Source organism: Haliotis rufescens, unplaced genomic scaffold, assembly GCF_023055435.1.
Source record: "Haliotis rufescens isolate VD_foot unplaced genomic scaffold, xgHalRufe1.0.p SCAF_4, whole genome shotgun sequence".
Classification (NCBI taxonomy): Eukaryota; Metazoa; Mollusca; class Gastropoda; order Lepetellida; family Haliotidae; genus Haliotis; species Haliotis rufescens.
The window spans coordinates 60,436,992-60,458,516 of NW_025964112.1; the positions used below are offsets into that span (position 1 = coordinate 60,436,992).

The window sequence follows — 21,525 nt, forward strand, 5'->3', positions numbered from 1 at the left end:
GTTTGGGTATGCACACATAGCAATACCTTTTGTTTTTCAGGTCTTTCAATAAACACCCTTAACACGTCTACTAATAAAAAAAATTAACATTTTTCAAAAGTTTCTTCAGAAAGGGCAGTTGTTTTAACCTGAAAATTACCACTAAATGAATGGTCACATCGTCATAAAGAAACACCAACACACCAACACCAACACAGACACAGACACACACACACACACACACACACACACACACACACACACACACAACCAACTCTGCACATGCATCAGGTGACGGGGGCCTTTGCATTTCAGGTGCATTTCAGATTTTAACACTATGTCATTGTCCTGAATACAACCAACATTTGTAACTCACACTCTGTTTAGAATACAATATCATGTGATCTTAATTTGGTGTCCAACAATGCAATGGTCTGCAACATGACAAATATTTCTTGGGCTTTAGACATGATTCAGATTGGTACAAGTCAGCACATCATAGCCATACACCTAAAGTGTCACCTCTAGTAGTAGATTTAGGGACAGATTCTGCCAACACAAAATGTTGACTATAGATCCCAATGCCCTAAATCCACACCTGTCAAGGATCATCTCATCAGGACCATGACTTCATGGAAACACAGACCGACAAACAAACAATCACCAACCATCTACACAGCAATACTGGTGGGGACACCATTAAAAAAACAATTCGATGTAGCTCATCAGCTTGTTTGACAGCCACGTTTTAAGTCATGTCTGACTGGTCGCCACATTGCATCCAGAAGCCAATGGTGTTGACAACGTTGACACTGGGAGAGTAGACAAAAGTTGCATGTAATCCAGATCCACCCAACATATCCTTGAAAGGTGTGGTTGCGTTATGAGACATGTCAACGAAAATAATGCTGAGTCAAGGTCCGTGAGCATTACATTTATGGCAATTGTTCAGTTATGGGATCTCTATGATCATGATACCAACAGTCTATGTGAAGGTCACCCTGGGTACAGAACAACGATGTCAAACTGACACTTATCATGCTACCATTTACAAGCTGATCAACAAGATGAAAAGTATCATTCCAGAATATTCCAATCTTCAATGAAGTTGTTCTGTGAAAATATCACCAGTTTACCACTTCCAGCTCTGAGTACCGATCTTTCCCCCATGCACTTCCAAGAATAGTCAGTCAGTGTCATACAGACCCTGAAACAAATACATTAAAAAAAGCCCAAGCAAGTCTATAATAGTGGGCAAGTCTAGATTACTGCAGTATCAGGATCTCACGTTCAAGATTATTGTACTTATATAGCGACATGCATGCACGCATGTGTGTGGCTGCTTGTACTAATCCAGACAAATGCTGATTTTAGAGTGCTAGCCCACTAAGATACCGTGCCGCAGTTTAACATGAATACCTAACTCAGACACAGTGTACTGACTCCGATTTGAATATAATGGTCAGGATGTTTGACTGTGTCGGACACCATGCAGGTTGGGAGCTTCATTATAAAGATTAGAGGATTCACATTAAGGATTGATCAAGTGTGTTCAAACCCATTAGACCCAAATAAAACTATTCAATTTACTTTTAGTTTACACTTCTTATATTAGATGATAAAAAGATAACAAAAGCTTGCCTCATAAAATACAGCTAAAGGTTGATTTTCTTTGCTTTAGATATGAGGTCACATGAGATAAAGTTCCTGCACTCCTGCAGCTCCATGAATTGTTTCATCAAAAAATGATTGATGTCTGTAACCAAAAGCCTTGCAACTGTATGGCAGCAGGTGACACAAAAAGTGGGTTACCCAATTAACCAAAATTTCTAACCAGGTTCCTGGTCCACAAAGCGATCTTAGCGCTAAGACTGTCTTTGTCAATGTATTGGTGTTTCAATCATCATAGCACTGAAATCCCATCGTGGAACAGGGCCCAGATCTTTGTGCCTGAAGAACTGCCTGCAAGAATTGCTTGCAAGAAATCTAGGTGACTTGTACTAACAGTTTAGGAAAAGGATTCAGAAACAAAGCATTTTCAAAAGCAAATGTTTCAACCATAACATGAAACAGAAAAAAATAACTAATAAATATTAGAACAATACTGAAAAGAACAAATGAATCATTGGTCCAGTTGATCTTCATTTTGTATTAAAGTTATCAAATAAACAACTTTGTCAGGTGAGCTAAATAATTAGACAATAAGGTATGAAAGGTGAATTACTCAAAATAGTGAATCAAAAGCCTCAACAAAAATTCATAAATGACAATGATTTCTGAGAAATACAGGATTGCAGTCTACTATAAAAAAGGTACACAATCAATGCACTGTGTAACAACACAACAAACAGTTCATTGCAATCTTGGGCTGGCTCCATCTCATACTCACAATGGACAAAGTGTGACGATACATGCTCACACACCTTATAGTGAGGGACTCTAGCATTTGAAGCACATACACAACATCTTACCTTGCAGACTTTTAAGAACCCAAGCCAGATATCTTGAATGCTCTGTGCATAATAATTTTGCATTTAAACTATACACCTGTGTGTGTAGGCACTAAAATTCAATTACCTACCTCCAAATGTCAAGGAGTGACTGAGAAGTCAAAACTGAGTTATCTCCCTTTGGTCACTGAGGTAGCAACTTTCTCATGTTAGATTTCTATCAGTTTATATGGTAGAAAAAGATCAACTTTCATACATTAGTTTAGTAATGCATGGAATTCAAATTAGAACTAACCAAACAAGCCAAAAAGATAGATAATCACCTTCACCATATACTAAATCAAAATTGGAGATCTTGTTATTGTTCAGCGAGTTACTATAGCATGCTGCTAAATCATAATTAATTTTGCAAATTTGCTAAAGAAAGTTGTACATAGTCAGTGATTCAGCCGCTTATATTTCTCCCTTTGGGACATCTGTCCTAAACAGACTTTATTCTTAAGGACATTTGAGGTGAGAGTTAGGAGACGTTTCCAAATATAACAAGAGTCATCAAAAGATGACAAATCCCCCCGGACCCCACAAATTTGAAACAACAAATCATCTGACTGTTACCTTAAGTCAAACTTGATGAGTGATAATGGTATCTTGCAGAAATAGAGAGAGAGACATAATTGTCATCTTACTAGCTTGTTATTCTTGTTTATTGTTTGCTGTACATCAAAAGAACAGAGAAGGTTGAATTAGAATAATGCCCAGTTACATATTTGGACACTTCAACACAACCGATACTTAGCAGTTTCAATGACCGATAGACTTCCTCCAATTGTGTCACACCTGAAAGTGTGAATGGTTATCGTCTTGTTTATTCATAATTATTTGAGATCAAAGTACCACTGAGTGATTTTTTAGGTATACTGTCAATTTGGGATCCTGTTATTGGTATCCCATTATTGGGATCCAGTTATTCAGTGTATCGGAACCACACGGGCAGCAATGCTAACAATACCATAGTCTTTTGCTATTGTTCGCAATTAATTGTATTTTAGAAAATGGCGTTTCGTGTTGACATGGTGGACATCTTGAAGGTGGGGTAATGTTTTTATGACAGACATTTAGGGAATGTCGCTGGTAATAGCTCACTCTTGATACATAAATCAGATTGGCCCTATGGACCTTTACCCATTAAACTGCAGGTCATATTTATATATCGCAATAATTGTTATGGATGGGAAGTAACATTCTATGAAAAATAATTCGAATATTTTGATAATGGCCAAATGCTGACAGGCAATGACAATATGAATCACTATACACTCCTTGGCTTGCTTTCCTTTTTCGCTCTGAATTATTTCCATGGTTCATTTCAGCTCATGGACTACAACTCGATCCAAATTCAAAATCCATATGGATAATTTTATAGAAATAAAGCAATTTTCAACCAATGACAAATGTCACAAAGGTCACTTGAGAAACATCTGCCCATATATAGTCACTTGGATGAGTTATAGCTTCTACCATTATCAATTTGACTTCTTGTCAATTACGTACTGCTGTGGAATGTCATGATGATGTTATTGATCAATCGATATTGATAACCAACCTTAACAAAATTTGACTTTGACCAATGCCACACTGTGCACAATATGGATTAACAATGACAACAATGAAAGTGTTCTTGTTAACTATACAGGATAAACCACTGTTTGAAATTAACCATTAAAGGCCTAGGGTGCTGCGTCCACTTACCTAGAAATTTCTGAAAATCCATAAACAGGTCAAGAGAGAAGACTTGTCAAATGTTAAATTATATCATAAGCAGTATGGCAAGCAAGCAGACAGGTCTGCAAACAGGATCTGTTAGTGAGTGGGAGGGATATGTTAACAAAGCGTGTACTGCCAGTATTCCAATTCCAATTGCTTCCACTGGTTGCTTGAAAGGCCAAAGGGCAATGCTTCAAGAAACTCAATACAGAAATTAAGGTTTTGCCAATAGTCCTGAAGAAGCATCATCTTTCAGCTCCCACCCACTTTGGCCGTTTGGTATATAATACATGAATGTGAAAGTCTGTAGAAAATGCCAACGATACAATGCAGAACTCCTACCTGACTTTCAAACATTATTGATTGTAGAGGATGTACTGTGACATCTTCTCCATATACTAGTACTTGTTTCCTGGTATTGGTGATGTTGTTGGGAAATACACTTGGTTCTGACATTAAAAACAGCAAACAAGAACCTATCTACATCTCCCATTACACCTGTACACTTACCAAAAGCAAATGGCAGATGTAGATAGATGCATCCATTTATGTTATCTTATGAAAGACATTGTCTTTATACAAATAAAAAGAAAGACATTGAAACGTATCTTTCACAGCCATCTCTGAAAACAACTTCCATACGTATGAAGAGTTTCATGGATATACAGAACTTCCTGTTCGAAATGATGACTTGACAGATGAAGCTTATTTGTGTATCTCATCAATCATTTTTATTGTGATGTGTCTTATTATTGATCTACAATTCAGTTTTCCAAATGCCTATGGATGACCATAACCTTCATTCGCACACAAATGAAGGTTTTAAGCCATAATCATATGATAATGTTATATTATTTTTAGGATATGATCTTATTTATGAACTGTGTCCATGAACAATCAAGAAATCAGAATGTGAAACAATTACAAAGGGTTACAAGGAGATATATCCAAACATAACCGTGAAGCATCTTCAAACCTAGTGATCTAAACATTAAACCCTTGTGGCCATGATGTCAACCAACCTCAAACAGTACAATCTTGGCATGAAAGTTTATTTACTTCAGTGCATATGCACTGTAAAAAGAACTGGACCGGATTCATACACCTCATTTTATATCATTATTTTTCGTCATAATTATGTCAATATGTAAGTCTGTCAAATCTGCATCATCACAATCTGTTTGGATATTCATGACCATCATGGCAAATACAAAGATTTAACTTAATAAAACTGATGATCAAGTTCAGATTGCTTTAAATCTTTTACAGCAGTGTAAATTCGAAGAAAGGAAGATTCTTATTCAGTGATGAATAACAACAGTCATATCAGTACACACGTGTGTAGGAGTGAGGGAGTTTTGGCGGACACTGCTTTGAATAGTAATTCATTTCTAACACAGTATGTAAGCTGATGACCCATAGTAATACAGATAGACATTGACCACTTCGGTGAAACCTATTAGCAGACATTTGCAGTGACAGACAAAGGATAATATTTAAGGCAAATCTGGGATGCAAACCAATGCAGATCCTTGTGCCTGACACATGCCAAAGTGACCCAACTCAGCACAACATATTGATCAGGTGAACAGTACTTCTGTTAACAATGAAAATCCTGTTAGTTCATTCATATTCACATTTCTACACATGTGTGGGTGTGTGATCAAAAGCTATCTTCAATATCAATGCTCAGTTACATATGGAACAAACACAGAACAAACTCCAACACTTCCTGGTTACCTATAACATAATCAACCTTATCCAAATACGCTGCTATAACAAGACAAGTTACTCTATTTGCCCATCGCATATTCTAGTTCAAAGGTCATATAAAGCAGTATATGGCAATTTTCAAGTTCAGTGAGAACTGAATGCATTATCTGCGACAGAAAATTGTCAACTGTGAGCATGCTACTCGGTTGTTTATCATATACAAGATGTTTGTCTTAAGTGAGAAGGGGAGATACCAACACCGTTCTGTTAACAATGCTTACAAGCAATGTTTCGATGATAAAAGAAAGTAAAATCATTTGATCACAAATCGCCTCAGGAGGAGTGTGAACCTGGAATGGTAATTAACACACAGCCAGCGATGTGAAAGTCGTGCCACCCTGAGTTGGGCAGGTCCCTGTGTGTATTCAACAGTCAGCTGACAAGGATGTAAACACACCGACAGGGACGTGTGAACTACCAGACCAATGCTTCTGCCTGGCTCTCCCCTCAGCTCCCCCTACCTAGTCTATGCAACTGGCAACTAGCGCATGACTCATGATCAAAACACAGTCTGCCTACGTACAACTGATCTGGCTAAGTCAACATGACTAAGTTCATCGAGAAAATCAATGATCAGTCTCCCATACCCCAGAAACACATTTCCCCACTCAGCAGCCCATAATTACTCGCTTTACGTTAGAACACTGCAGCCACACACCTTGAGTCAGTTGTAAGGAAACAGTACGACAGACGGAACTGGGTCAATACATGCACCATGGCTAATAGCCCTGCAATATGACAAGCAGCAAATAAGGGTCAATATGGTCCTTGCCACAGTGATTCAAAATCTCAATATCTTAAATGACATGGCAAATTTTCTCTGCATAGATAATGCATTTGCAAAATGATGCTTTCGGGATTTCAAGTTGCAGCTAGACAGGTAGATCAGCAAGGCAAAGGCTTGTTAGCTCACCTGGTCAAATTCAAAGTGCAACAGAGAAAAAAATCATGACTCATAACTTTCCTTTTCCACAGGAAAGCGGATAATCTCTTAATTACATGTTTGATCTACAATCCAAATACAAACAAAAGACAAAGTAATATATACGTATACTTGACATAAATCTGTGTTTTCTAGGAAAAATGACAAACATACAAAGAGATAAAATCTGACACACTGTGATTATATACAAAAAAACACAAATGGTACCAGAGGCATAGTAGCTCACTAAATTCAATTAAATGAGTAAGATGGGTTTAACACCACTTTAAACAGTATTCCAATTTTATCACGAAATGTTAGCTTGATGTGGGTGCTCCAGCATGGTGCTGACAAACCTAGAAACATAATATGCAGGACCGGTAATCGAACCCACAATCATAGGTTTATGGTGTGCCTTAGGGATGCAACTGCATAGCAATGAATAAAAAGTAGAATGGGTGAGGACATGCTACAAATGCAAATTTGTCTTAAAATTGCTATCCAACAACACTTAGATATGATAGAATGAGCTTTCATTTTTTTTTGTCAAATTCTCTAAACATTTTGTGATATCTTATTTTACAGGCTGCAAGCCACTTTCAACAGCATTCCAGTTATATCAGATCACTACAGCTTGATAGGAAAGAAAAGTGATACAGGTCTTAGACGTTTACTACTTGCTGAAACCCACGAGCCACATACCCACGATGGGTATGGTGCCGACAACCCAAACCTGCACAGCAAATTGCAGTGCCTTAGACGACTTACCCTAACAGTGAGTGAGTGTGTTGGATTTTACGCCGCTTTGAACATTATTCCAGTTATATCACGGCGTGTCAGCTTAATGTGGGAGAAAAGCCTGAATTGATGCAGGTCTCAGACGTTTACCACTTCGGTAAAACCCAGGAGCACGGGTATTGTGCTGACAAACCTTGAAACAAAATCAGGGGTAACAGGGATTCGAACCCACAATCATAGGTTTCTGGCGTGCCCAAGGGACGCAACTCTGCACAGTGAATTGCAGTGCCTTAGACAACTGGGCCACCCGTGCAACCCATGGCCCCCTGCCCCTAATAGAGTTGATGTGTTTTTGTTATAACATGAAACTTTTCACTTGTTACTGTAATCCTTTGCTTTGAATCAGTTAGAGCAATACAATACTTATTTATGATTTGAAAAATTTATGCATGTTGAAAATTCCAAATATGAGGCATGAATTTAAAAGCCATTTGGCGGAAATTGCACTTGAGAAATGTACTGTTCAAACAAAGCGATTCCTAATATTGTGTGAATGGCATAAGGAAACTTCAAACCAGTGATATTTTCCTTTGCACTCTCAAAAAAGTCCTAATTTGACTTTCCACATTTTCCACAAGTTTTCAAAAGTGATGTAGTACACTTATATTCTTTTATATTGTAGAAGCATGAATAAATTTGCTTATTATCCAACCACATGTCTGAAAAGTACCTTCTTCGATATTGTAGTGACACTGACCTTTAACAAATATCTATAGGAGTCTACAAGAACTGGAGAGCTCCTATAAGGATTGATGTATGTCAAACTTGGTGACTGAATTGTCATAAAATCTCAAGACAGGTACATAAGAATATTATTTTGATTTGTTCAAGAGTTTTCAAGAAGAGCTATCAAGTTCAGTGCAAACAGACAGATGAATGGATTGACAGACCACAGACAAGATCAAAGTCAGCTAAATACTGACGACTAGATTTAATGAAATCAAAAAGTCCTTATATTTGAGTTAAATCAGGTAAGACTATGACATTATTCATCAACAGATACATGTACCTGTAATCAGTCTCCAAAAGAAATGTGCATGGAATACTACCTTGATCACATCTTAGATGTTATGAAAACTAGAAAGAGCATCAAGTAAATCCTTGAGAAATATGAACAGTTCACCATTATTCATGGAAACAAACCTAGGGTGGTGATGATGTACTCAACCAGATAATTTGTATTAAAACTATACACCCACTTCATGACTTGGATAGGATACAATGAGTTTTTATTGATAATTGTTTCATTTCTCTGAATATTTTCATAATTTATTTGATGGTTGGTTATATTTGAACAAAGGCCAGGAGATATATTACTGATTAAATTGAAGTTGTCTTATCTTATGCAATGTTCAAACATAAAGTTATATTTCTTCATTTTCATTTTTGCTTCAATTCAACACATACAATACTAATTTATGATTTCAAAATCAATATTTATTTAATAAATCCAAACATAAGCATTAAAATGAAGCAACTGCACTTAAAAATTATATGTAATCACTCAAAGTTCAAGTGATTCCTGTATTTGTATGAATGGCAAAGGGAAATTTCATTCCTGTCAAGTATTGATTAAAAGCCATCTTCAAATCATTCAAAAAACATTGTAATTTGTGTTTCTACGTATGAAAGCCATTTTTCCTTGTACAGTTATTATGATTTTAGCATTATGTCAAGTGTTGTAACACAGCTTTTGCATATGTTAAGCAGTGTTGGAAATTTAGCATGAAGTGATAACCCTAATGTCAAAACATTTAGGGGATCCCTAGATTAGAATACCATGGAAGACCTCAAGGACCCCATGACCACCCTTAATTTCTGGTACTGTTAAGACCTACACACCTGAAAACGTATTACATTTTAAAAACTGTTTCTGAAAGGAAAACAAAATCCGAGAAATCCATGGAAAATTCTTCTTACATATTAAACACTGCTCGTTTTCCAAACCTTATCTCTGACAATTGACGTTTTGCCATCACCATACAAAAGTCAACCAAATTCTATAACAGATGACTTTGTCTAGGATACCACACTTGCGGGGATTGGTGATTCCTGTAATAGAACCTCAGGCTTTTGGGGTCATAAGCTGTTTGTATGATATTTCAAAAGACATGACCTTGACCTTCAAAGGTTTAAGTGTGAAATCTTGAAGTGAGCATGTGGTAGATAAAACTAGATATCAGCTGATTTGATAAACCCTATTTCAGACAACTGCAATGGTGTCCATTATTTGATTTTTTCACAATAAATAACATTTATTAATATTATTGTACAGGAGGATGTCATGAAAATATGCTTAACAATGAAAGCAATATCTCCAATTCTTGACCAAAATTTGCTTTAGCAGGAACATATAGAACATATCAAGTGAATTCACACAGACGGATGGATGGGTAACCTCAAAACCCATAAAAAGTATAGTATAGTATAGTGAGTGGGTTTAACGCCGCTTTTAACAGTATTCCAGTTATATCGCGGCGTGTCAGCTTAATGTGGGAGGCAAGCCCAAAGTGATGCAGATCTAAGACGTTTACCACTTCAGTGAAACCCGCAAGCACAGGTATGGTGCTGACAAACCTAGAAACATAATTGGGGCGAACCGGGATTCGAACCCACAATCATAGGTTTCTGGCGTGCCCAAGGGACGCAACTCTGCACAGCGAATTGTTTATAGTCAGCTTCCTAACTGACAAACCCACAGTAAGAGGTGGTGGTTTAACGTCGCGTCCAAGATTATTGCACTTATATAGTGACGTGCATGTACGTGTGTGTGTTTGTGTGGCTGCTTGTACTAGTCCGGACTGATGCCGATTTATAGTGCTAGATCACTGAGATACCATGCCGCAGTTTAACTTGAATACCCTACTCAGACACAGTATACTGACTCCGAGCCGACCATTCCTTGTTTAAGCCCCTTAATGCCGAGCCCCAGACAGGGTAACAACAAGTACCATCTTTGAACGTCTTTTGATATGACGCGGCCGGGGATCGAACCCCAGACCTTCCGCTCTACCACTAGACCACGGAGGCGGTCCCCACAGTAAGAACAGCAGCTATTACAAGTTACATCTCCTGAAGGTAAAATAAACAATTTACATTTTCAGAAGATGTAAAAAATGTCTTTTTTCGCAATAGTATTCATAACATTTAAACGTTTTATGTTCCACCTTATTACACATAAGTATACTGTTACGCAAGGCAAATGTTTTGCAAAAAGGTTCTCAAATGAGGGATATATCGCTTAGAAGTTGTCCAGCATGCAATGGTACTAAAAATGTTTCACATTAAATAATGTGAAGAAAAAAGAAGTTTTCTTTAAGACAAATTAGCAAAGACATTATAAGTAACTATCCTTGTAAGCAATATTATCACTTAAGAATTTGCCATGATGTGAACTGTGGCCCCAATCATCACAACCATGGACACATGGATATATATACTGAACCACAAAAGAAACATCATCATGGATAGATATATGAGAAACCTTATTTGTCCAAACACTGGAAACATACTTTGAGACATATTAAAAAGATGAAACTTGGCAAAACTGATCATCAAGCTGGAATGAAAGTGTCAAATGTTCTTAAAGTGAAACACAACACTAGTTTCTGAGAAAATGGCATCACAAGTCAGTATCTTGTGTGTCCGCTATGTGCATTGATGACTGCCGTGCAACGTCGATACATGAAATGGATGAGGCGATTGATGAAGGCCATAGACACTTGAGCCCACACTCTGAGGAACACCTGACGCAGTTCAGCTGCAGTTGTCGGCCTTGGTCGGACGTCATTCAGCCATCTTTGAAGCTCGTCCCACAGGTGCTCAATGGGATTTAAATCGGGACTGAGGGCAGGCCACTCCATGGTTCTAATGCCATTCTGCTGGAGGAAGTCTCTTGTTGCTCTCGCAGTGTGGGCACGGCCAATATTATGCTGAAACTCATGGTTGCAGCGACGTGCCAAATGAGGTATGGCGTGTGGTCCCACGACTTGATCAATGTAACAAGCTGCTGTGACACCATTGCCTCTCCTGGACCGATGTTCTGGAAGACCACAGGGCCGACCCTCTGTGCAAGACCAATTCCACCCCACGCCATGATGCTCAGACAACCCCACGAGTCTCTCTCGACGACACAAGCATCCTAAAATGTTCCCCACAGCGTCGCCAGACTCTCTTTCTGCCATCTGCTGTTGAGATACAGTAACGGCTCTCGTCTGAAAAGAGAACTCTTCTCCACTGCTGGGGGCGCCAATGCTTGTGCTGCCCACTGAAGAAGATCCCGGCGATGATGTGGTGTCAGAATGGGTCCTCAGTGTGGCCTGTCGACGGCGTCCGCATTAATGTGTCGCTGGTGTGTCCCCATGGTCTGTCAGGCAGTTTCCGCAGCAGTAACAAAGCGATCTTGAAGACGCTGTCGCACCATCTGACAATCCTGACGTCGGGTGGTGACCCTTGGTCTTCCACTACGTGGTCGGTCATCTGAAGTGTTGGTGGTCTGGTACTGTTGCTGGAGCCTGTAGACGTGGACTTAAAATGCATTGGCTACTTGCCGGGCGGTTTGTCCAGCTTGCAATCGTCAAAGGGCTTCATGTAGCTGATTTCTTGTCAGTCTTGGCATTAGGTAGCAATTCAAAAAGGAATGAATGTTATCCAATCTGGGTGGATATAGGGCAAGAAATGTGCATTTCAATTTGCACAGAACTCACGTACATGTGGTTACCATGGCCGTTTGGGCGATCGGTTTTATTGTCATCTGCTTTGTTTTTTTATCATCAAATTTCATTTTTTTCGGACAAGGTAATGTTAATTTTTAGAAACTTTGACACTAAATCACAGTAGCTGTAGGACCATCAAACAAAAACAACAATACACACTGCAGTATAAGTACACACAATCATCCAGGTCACACAATATAACCAGCCAATTCTCAGTGTGTCTCTGGCACAGCCTTGATTGAATTCTAATTATTGAGTTAGAATATTGACACATAGCTTCAGAAGAGTTCGTTCAGCTTTGGGGCAGAAACTGTTTTCAGACAACAGAAACATCAAAGGGCATGATAAACCTCACTTCAGCTTAATACTCGGTCTACAATAAGACTTGCTCATTACCTGTACAAGTTCTGGATGCTTATTTGCTGATAGTTGATCTTGTTTCACTTTCGGTATACCATAATCAATGTAATTAGTGCCCCTCACCTAATGATCAATAGAGTAAACTACTGCAATTAGATAATGAAAGTGAAACCTGTTGATTATCTGTCTGGTATGTTCTTGTCCAATAATGGCAATAGTGTTGAAGTACAACATCTCAATCAGCAATCCAATCCTGGACGGTAAAGGTATGGCAGTCTTTACCAAATACTTCTGATTTTACTGGGCCGAACCTGTCTCTTGACAACATTTTCAGTCGACTTTGTGTTAATGAATGGGCTTTCATAAGCAAAGCTTACTAGCCTGAAAGAAATTTTACAAGACTGGCTACGGAGTAGTGGCACAAACTGGTGGTATACAAGTGAATATTTGTAAGATTGAAGTCTTCAGGTGAGATAAAATGAGGTTTAGGATTATTGCACTTACATTGCGACTTACATGCATGTGTGTGTGTGTGTGTGTGTGTGTGTGTGTGTGTGTGTGTGTGTGTGTGTGTGTGTGTGTGTGTGTGTGTGTGTGTGTGTGTGTGTGTGTGTGTGTGAGAGATGCTACCAGTTGTTTCCCTGCCTGGTGCTAGTCATAAACAGGCAGAATAGTAAACAAAGCCTCAAACTACTTTCAACCAAATTTATTTTTCGTTTTTTCATGTATGTAAAAACTAAATTGGGGAAGACCTTAACATGTTAAAAATTATGTTTTGCTTTATCCTGTTTTTGCCCTCTTTTCTTTTTTCATGTTTCATTACCACAAGCATTTCCTTATACATGCTATAGAAGAGTTATTTTTCTAACATAATGTACAATATTACGGTACCGATGGAAAGCTATGACCTCCATGATAATCATAGATGCATTTGAAACAAATTATATTGAGTTAAAGTTACTGTTAAAAAGATAAAAGTCATCATCAGATGACAAATCCCCTTCTCCCCCTAAATAGCAAAGGGCACCAAAGTTTCATGAAAGAATACCTATTAGTTTTGGAGATATGGTCTGGACAAACACACCACAATCAACAGTCAAAGTCAAACTTGTTGCCGTGGAAACGGAAACTTTTACAAGAAATTTCTAAATAGCAAAGAGGCATCAGTTGACAACTAAAATAATCCATAAATTAACCAATATAGGTTATGCACATAACACTATCTGCTAAATGACATTTGTTCACAAAAAAATTTAGTTTAAATACTTGCTTGACATAAAATATATGAATATATGGTTGCCCGAACCTACACAAACTGCTACATAGTATCTGCTTTGTGAAACATCACTAAATCATTACATATTAGATTGTTCTAAATTGATAATACTTATTGCCTGACAGATTTGTTGAAAGGCTCTTCACGATCACAAATATGCAATGAATGTTCCGCTTCTTCATCAATGTCTAAAATATACATGAAGTTTGGTAATTTATGCAAAGAAAACCAACATTCCGATTAATAAATAAAAAACATTCGAAAACAAAACAGAAAATATTCATTTATTTTACGTGAACATTTAGATTTCAAATACATCGTGATGTGTTACGTTTAAATTTGTCAGTAATCTTTGGCAACGTCGCATGTATATTTTGATTATGATCAGTATCACATGAAATATTACGTGGCAAATTCTTTAGCAGAAATTCCATTCAAATATATCATGAGGACATTTTTATGTTAGTGTTTTCGAGTAGATTTATTCTAGTATTAATGGTATCATAACCAGGCACCACAGTGTTGTTCAGTAAAGTTGTAAGGTTGCAAATGCATGAAATAATTTCAGAGTCTGACATCACATGCCCGATTCAGTTCTCAAACCAAAACAATAGAGCTCCGCACAGTGAACTGCGCAGTGTAAACTGGCTTCAGTCTTGGGTTTTTTTAATAGAGGTAAATTGAAGAGAAAGCTCATGTGTTTCTATTACAGCTGAGTAACAAAATACTAAGTGCCTGCTTGGATAAATTAATAGAAGCAAGTGTTTATCAAAGCCCAGATTACAATATAAAATAATATGCCTCGGTTGTATGAAGCCAATCACTGTCCTACCCAGAGTTCCTTGCAGCCAGCCGAGTACCTCTGTCACATCCTCACATCTTACACAGTTCATTCATGTGTTTTTCATGTTTCATTTTAGACAAGTCTACTCATTTGGATAAACGTATGTCATGAATTCTACCTTGAATTTGGAATTTACTCGATTCTGATTGGTCAATCAGAGGCTATTAAATCACAATAAACCCCCTCTGATTGAAACAGCTTGTTTGACGGCTGCATCACCGCGGAAGCTAATATTCATAGAATAGTACTATTTTCAGTCATTGTCGTTAGACATATTTAAATAATTATATCTACAATTACAGGTTACAAAATGCACAGATGCGGTTACTACAATATTCAAAGGATGTGTGGCATACATTTCGTGCAAAAAAACACGACAGAAATCAACAATGGGAATGTATTTACATTTTGGAGACAACAGAGAGCTTGGAATTTTGGCGCTTTTCTATATACGACTGTGATGTCATATCTTTTGCGTCACAATGAGCGATATGACATCATAATGGTAACGTGCGATATGGTGCGAAAGCCTTGTAAAGCTTGCTTTGTTTTCTTTAGGGATGCCCACCAAGCTTACCAAGTTGCCGTGATTATATGCTTTCAATGCCTTGTCATATGTTCGAGTGAAGTATTACGGTGTGAACAAACTTCTTGAGTATATACAGCACCATATTTTGTTCGGCGATTCCGTAATTCAGATCGTTAACCCACTCAAAACACTGAACTTAATCCGTGCCGCTTCACTCAGTATATTTGCTAACACCAAAGAGTTCGCGTTTTATTTAGTCATGGTAGAATGGAGATAAACATACTGTGTTTTCAATGTAGAGCTAGGTTACCTGTAGATTTAACCGCGCTAAATTTAACATTTGAAACCTCACGCTGCGCGTTCGGTTCCAAATTCAATTTAGCGGGGTTAAATCTACAGGTAACCTAGCTCTACATTGAAAACACACTATGTTTATCTCCTAATTAACTAACTTTTATTGACAAAAATATACTAAATGTGAAAAAACTATTTCCATATTTATCCTCCTTGTTGTAGTAAGACATCAATATAATTATACAAAACAATATGTAAAGCTCACCGAAATACTTGCATAAGGCCCATCTGTTCTTTTTTCAGAATATGTTTGTTTACAAACAAAAGAAACGTCCAATCACTTGATAAGCCTACCATGTAATGTACCATGCAATTATGCAAATGACAAATCGAACCTACGATACAGCTTATAGAATATGTCAATGTCACAACAAATAAATAAGGGCCTTCATGAAGTTCATCCACTTGGCATGCTGAGGGCCAAAATCTTGGAAACTTGTTATACTTCAAGACTCATTCACAACAATTTATTGACGTTGCACAATAATATCAACATTAAAGTGCAATCATCCCCTAATATTTATAATAAAGATATATTTACATCATAAGGATTTATCTCCCTTTACCTGTATGACAGCCCATTGGCGCCATATGTTTTCAACTTTATATTGCACATTTTAATAGCAAAATACACTTGGTTCCCCTGATTAGATTTGTCTAGGCTTATAGTATGTTTTACATACACATATTCTGATTGCATTTTAATAGAATTGTTTCTGTTGCAATATTTGGAGGTCAAACCATAGATATACTAGGCTATAAGAGGATAGGACAAGGACTGGTTCGCTCTAAGTCAGTGTACTGTGTCCAGGGTACTCATGTAAAACTGTGGCATGGTATCGAAGTAGTTGAAGATCAGTTGAGTGCAGACTTACTTAGACCATAGTAAGAAAGTATGGTAAGGCTGATTGCAGCAATATTTCAGAAACATCACTGAGGGGGGAAACCAGCAATGGGCTTTTCACATTTTACCCATTTTGGGAATCGTAACCCCAGCTTTTGCTGTGACAAGCAATAGCTTTCACCACGAGGCTAGCCTTTGAGACTGTATGTGACCATGGTGATTAGGCTACTAAAAAGTAGTAGGAAACATTGCAACATGCCATGTCTGTTTATCCGTTTTAAACATGTAATGCTCAATTTCAGAATTATGTTATCCCCACAAATTTGGTTAACAGAACTAGAATAATTGGAAACATTTTAATCATAGCTTTTCCATCATCATTTCCTTGGCTAGAAACTGAAACCAATAAATCATTACTGAAATGCCAAGCCAAGGCTCGATTTAGGGAACTTGATTTAACTTGCACCAGGAGCATGTTGACATGAAAACCTAGTTGAACCAGACAAAACCAGGTTGCACCTTGGTCGCATAAATTTGAAGTTGAAACAGGACAGTTTGCTTCTAGTGTCACATAAATACACATATTGTGGTAAAATTTAACAGTAACATTGAAGTACCCACAGTTTGATGACGTCAAGCCCAAGGAAGCATGACAAATTACACGCAAAACACAGGGATTAGTGAGGTAGTATGGTAAACAGAGCTTAGAGGTATAGAGTGTGTTGAAAGGTCGATGTTGTGTGGACAAGTAAGGATTAGTCAGACACCAAAAAAATTTACATGTACTTGGTGCATGTAGACATACATACCAGGTTTCACTTTTCAATAATAGGTTGCACTGGTGCATGTTTTATTCAGGTAAGTCAATCCCTGCAAACTAAATTGAACACAACTAGACCTTAAAGTTGCAATGTCCTAAATCATACACTGAGTAAATGAAGTTCAAGTTAAAGACATTTCACTGTATATACTTTGCAACTATAGCTTCTAACATGTGTCTAACTGAAAAGATCCAATTTACACATGCAAACAAACAGTCTCAAACATCACCTGCTGAAACCCATAGATCCATATTGGGTTTCAATGTTGTGGCCTTGGCAATGGAACTGCAAGTTGGATAGTACTGGGACTTCCCGTATTTAAGGCCCCTGCGTCATTACGCTCATGGGCCAAAAAAACGGAAATAATTCTGTATTTAGGCCTAAAATCGGACATTTATTTTGGAGTGATCTCCCTTAAATTTATAACTTACTCCCTTCGAAAATTAATATGTGGTGATGCACTACATGAGGCAAATCCTAATGTACATTCAACAGTAAGTCCGGTTCATATAAAAATTCATGTTTTATATTTTCTCAATTAAAACCACTTTCAGACAAGGGTGTCCCCTATTTAGGATAGAAAGCATTAGCTTCAAAAATTGAGCCATGCGCTTAATTTCGGATAACATATTTTAAATGAGAAAGTGCTATTTTCTGTAATTAGGCCCGGGGCTTAAATGTGATAAGTCCTGGTAGTCACTTGAATCACTAGTGCGTTCTTTAAGGTCACTTAGAAAGTTCACTGAGAGTAAGCTATCAATTCATGGTTATTCTTTTTAAGTGAGCCATTCAGATTGATTTCTATATGTACCTGAAACTGTGTCGCCCTTCAGAAATCCAGTGTGAAACATTATCGACAGACAGTAACAAGTTTCTATTGTCAGTTTATGATACCATTTGACACCACTATAACAATCTGACTAGTTTTCACCAATTATCACTTTTATTGATGCATGCTACCTGCAACCTACATCAAGACCTAACAATGCAGCATGTTAATATTATTAACTTATCAAGTGGACCAATGATATAAATTCCTATTGACCCATGCCACATAACTCTTCAATGTTGGAACCAGAACTGTTGAAATTGAAGTGTAACAGGGACAATGTGCCGCTTTGTACGTTTGTACACAAACACCTCGGTATTAAATCATAGCAATGAATTTCAACAGACAAAGTGAACTCAGGTAATCATGAAATGAGATCACTTAACTATGTTGAATATTTGTCAGTGTTACATAACATTCTCCAATATGCACCATAACTAACATTAGCAATCAGTTCTCTTCACTGAAGTGTTTATCATGCCAATGGGGAAAATGGAGTGGATCCTCTCTTTCATTAAAAAATAAGCAAATATATATTTAAAAGTCATACGGGTGACTTAGAATCAACGAGACACAATGCTATCATTCCTGATAATTGACCAACCAGTTAATGATCACGAAAGTGATATCCAAAGTGAATATCATCTATGGAACCAGGAAGTAGTCGGCATTAGAGATGATGAAGTTGTACACCGTTCTGGTTTAAAACTCCAGAGTTTCTATGAGAATGACCCTTCAAAATATTATTCTTTTCATTCATAATTCTTCTTGTTGCAATTAGACACTGTAGACTCTAGAGATGTCAGTCCTAACGTAGCTGATGTCATTCACACCATGTGTGAAACTGAGACATTCTCTTGTGTAATTAAGGTAATCACTGACTGCTAGTTTGATAGACATAATAAAATATGCATACAAACTATGTGGATTTTTAGTTACTCAAATCATACATGCTAGGATTACCAAAGGAGCGTCATAGTAGTTTCCCAAAACTTACTGTGACAGAAAGATCATGGCAGATATTGAATAAAGGTTCCCATGGGCACCTTTCAAATACTGTATTATATACATAAAATGGTCCATTTTCCAGATTCTGTAGATTTCTAGTAAGGTAGTCTGCAACTGTCCAAAACCCAAGTCTGATAAAATGTCTTTGTCTGGAACACTCAGCATACAATAATAGCCCATAAACAGTGAAACCCCATTTTACTGAACCCTGTTAATCTGGAAATCCCACATGGACATTACAATGAATTAATAATCTTTAAAACTGTTAATGCAGATGATTTATCAGGAACAAGGTTTCACTGTTTTAACATCCAAATTTGGGCTCATAGACTCAAAAGATAACATGAAAAGTGTGTGTCTGTAGGAATGTCATCGTGGGGAATAATGAAAAATTGTAAATTTCTTAATTATCATTTCCAAGATGAACTTAATGAAACAAGTGGTAACATAGCTAGAGGTGATGATGCCGATCAGATCCAGGTACAACTAAGGGACATGACTCTGCATGGTGAATTATATTGCCTAAGACCACTGGTTCCCAACAGTAGGATGAAAAGATGTTTACATTAGTAATTAAAATATAAACAGAGTCTTATTTTAAAGAATTTCAATTTAACTGAACATCACTTATTATTAAGTCTGGTTAGAGCTTGGTGTTTACTACTACCAGATTGATATCTAAACGATTGTTTATTACAATAACTAAAAATAAACTTGGATGTTTCAGCTAGATTTGAATATCTTTTGTCTCTCATGAAATGTCTGGATCAATAATCATAAATTTTAGCTCATGAAAAGGTCTCAACAAAAAGAATACTTTCACATATCTTAGTACACATCCATCAGACACTAACATTGAACACCAGAACGGTATGTACCTGAAGGCATATAATGTGTGAGAACATCATAAACCAGAAGACTGTGTCTGTGTTACAATCAATGGTTATAGGTGCACTTTTTTCATATTTCACAGGTCGGTTTTGATGACACATTATCAATTTTGACTTGAGAAATGTGGTTGTTCAAATTGACCAATCAAAATGCCATGTCCATTTTGGTGCTGGTCCATTTGATAGACACCCCATTTATCCACATACTGACATTACAGACACTAATGTATTATGTTTCAGATACACTTTCATGTATCCAGTAGAGGTTGGTAGGTAAATTATTTGTGATGCAGAACTATCAACATGTTTTTGAGAACATCTATGGAAAGAAAATCAGATGTTGTGATGCTTTTATTTGTTATTCAACTTCAAATATTGGTGCTGAGGTGAATTTTCACCAATGGGGATAGGTTAATTCAAGTATGGCATCTTCGTTTCATCAATTTCTGCATGTAAACACATGGCAGGGCACTTACACAGGAGTGAAGTAAACATAAAATCTCAAGTTGACATTTAAAATCTCACGTTACGATCATGGTCTGAGCCAAGAATGGATTTACTTTCCAAGGGAATTATGTAGGCAAATGGCTATTTTCAAATAATAGTGTACCTGTGTAGGTAGACATGGACAAAAGCATGACAATGCATGAAGTTATGAAATAAAAAGAATTGCCATGTGACAGCGAACAACTCAACAACGCTGGCTGTTGATATTTCTTGGACTAACGTTCACCTGACAGCGGCATAAACGTTCACTTTAGACTAACTGGGTAGACTTGGTCTCTCGGATAACGAATAATTACCTGTAACTGCCCTGTGCAATCCGCCTTGGATTTTCTCCTAAATCGAAGTTTATGTGATCCGATGATGCACTTTTCAATGTGAAGCATGCACTCTCCGGTAAAAATCGGTGTGGAAAATTGAGGGACTGTCAGGGAAATAAGGTGTTAGAAGCTACACAATGGTGTTAAATTGCTTCTGTTTACATTGTCACTTTCTGTCATGGTAAAACGAGGTCCGAAAGGCCAACCAATCCTGGCCTGAAAGTAGAATACCTGGCTGGTACGATAGATGTGCCTTTCTCACTGAAAAATGGCAGGCGAGTGCTGTTGTGACGTCACAGGAAGTAGCGTTCACGCGCGTGACATCATGAGCTTTGCTGTGGGGGCGCTTGCTCCAAACAGTAGCAAGTTCGTATCTCAAAAACGTATTCCCGAAGTCGGATACGGTGAAAATAATACTTCCAATGCTTTTATTTCAGATGTCATCTATTGTAGTCTGAAGTGTTAGGGAAGGCTGCTATCAAGCATATATTGTCTGCTTCACCAGACTTGATTATAATATGTACTTTCGATATTTATTGATTTGA

The 21,525-nt window shown here is 37.5% G+C and overlaps 1 protein-coding gene across 5 annotated transcripts in view; it reads right to left on the reverse strand.

Moving 5' to 3' along the window:
- Positions 1-21,281, reverse strand: part of LOC124113378 (cAMP-regulated phosphoprotein 21-like) — a 71,819-nt gene extending 50,538 nt beyond the window's left edge. For all 5 annotated transcript variants that reach the window (XM_046473736.2, XM_046473753.2, XM_046473744.2 and 2 more), the window contains exon 1: positions 20,960-21,281. The gene's annotated coding sequence lies outside the window, so the exon portion shown is untranslated. The remainder of the gene's footprint in view (positions 1-20,959) is intronic.
- Positions 21,282-21,525: the final 244 nt, after the last annotated feature.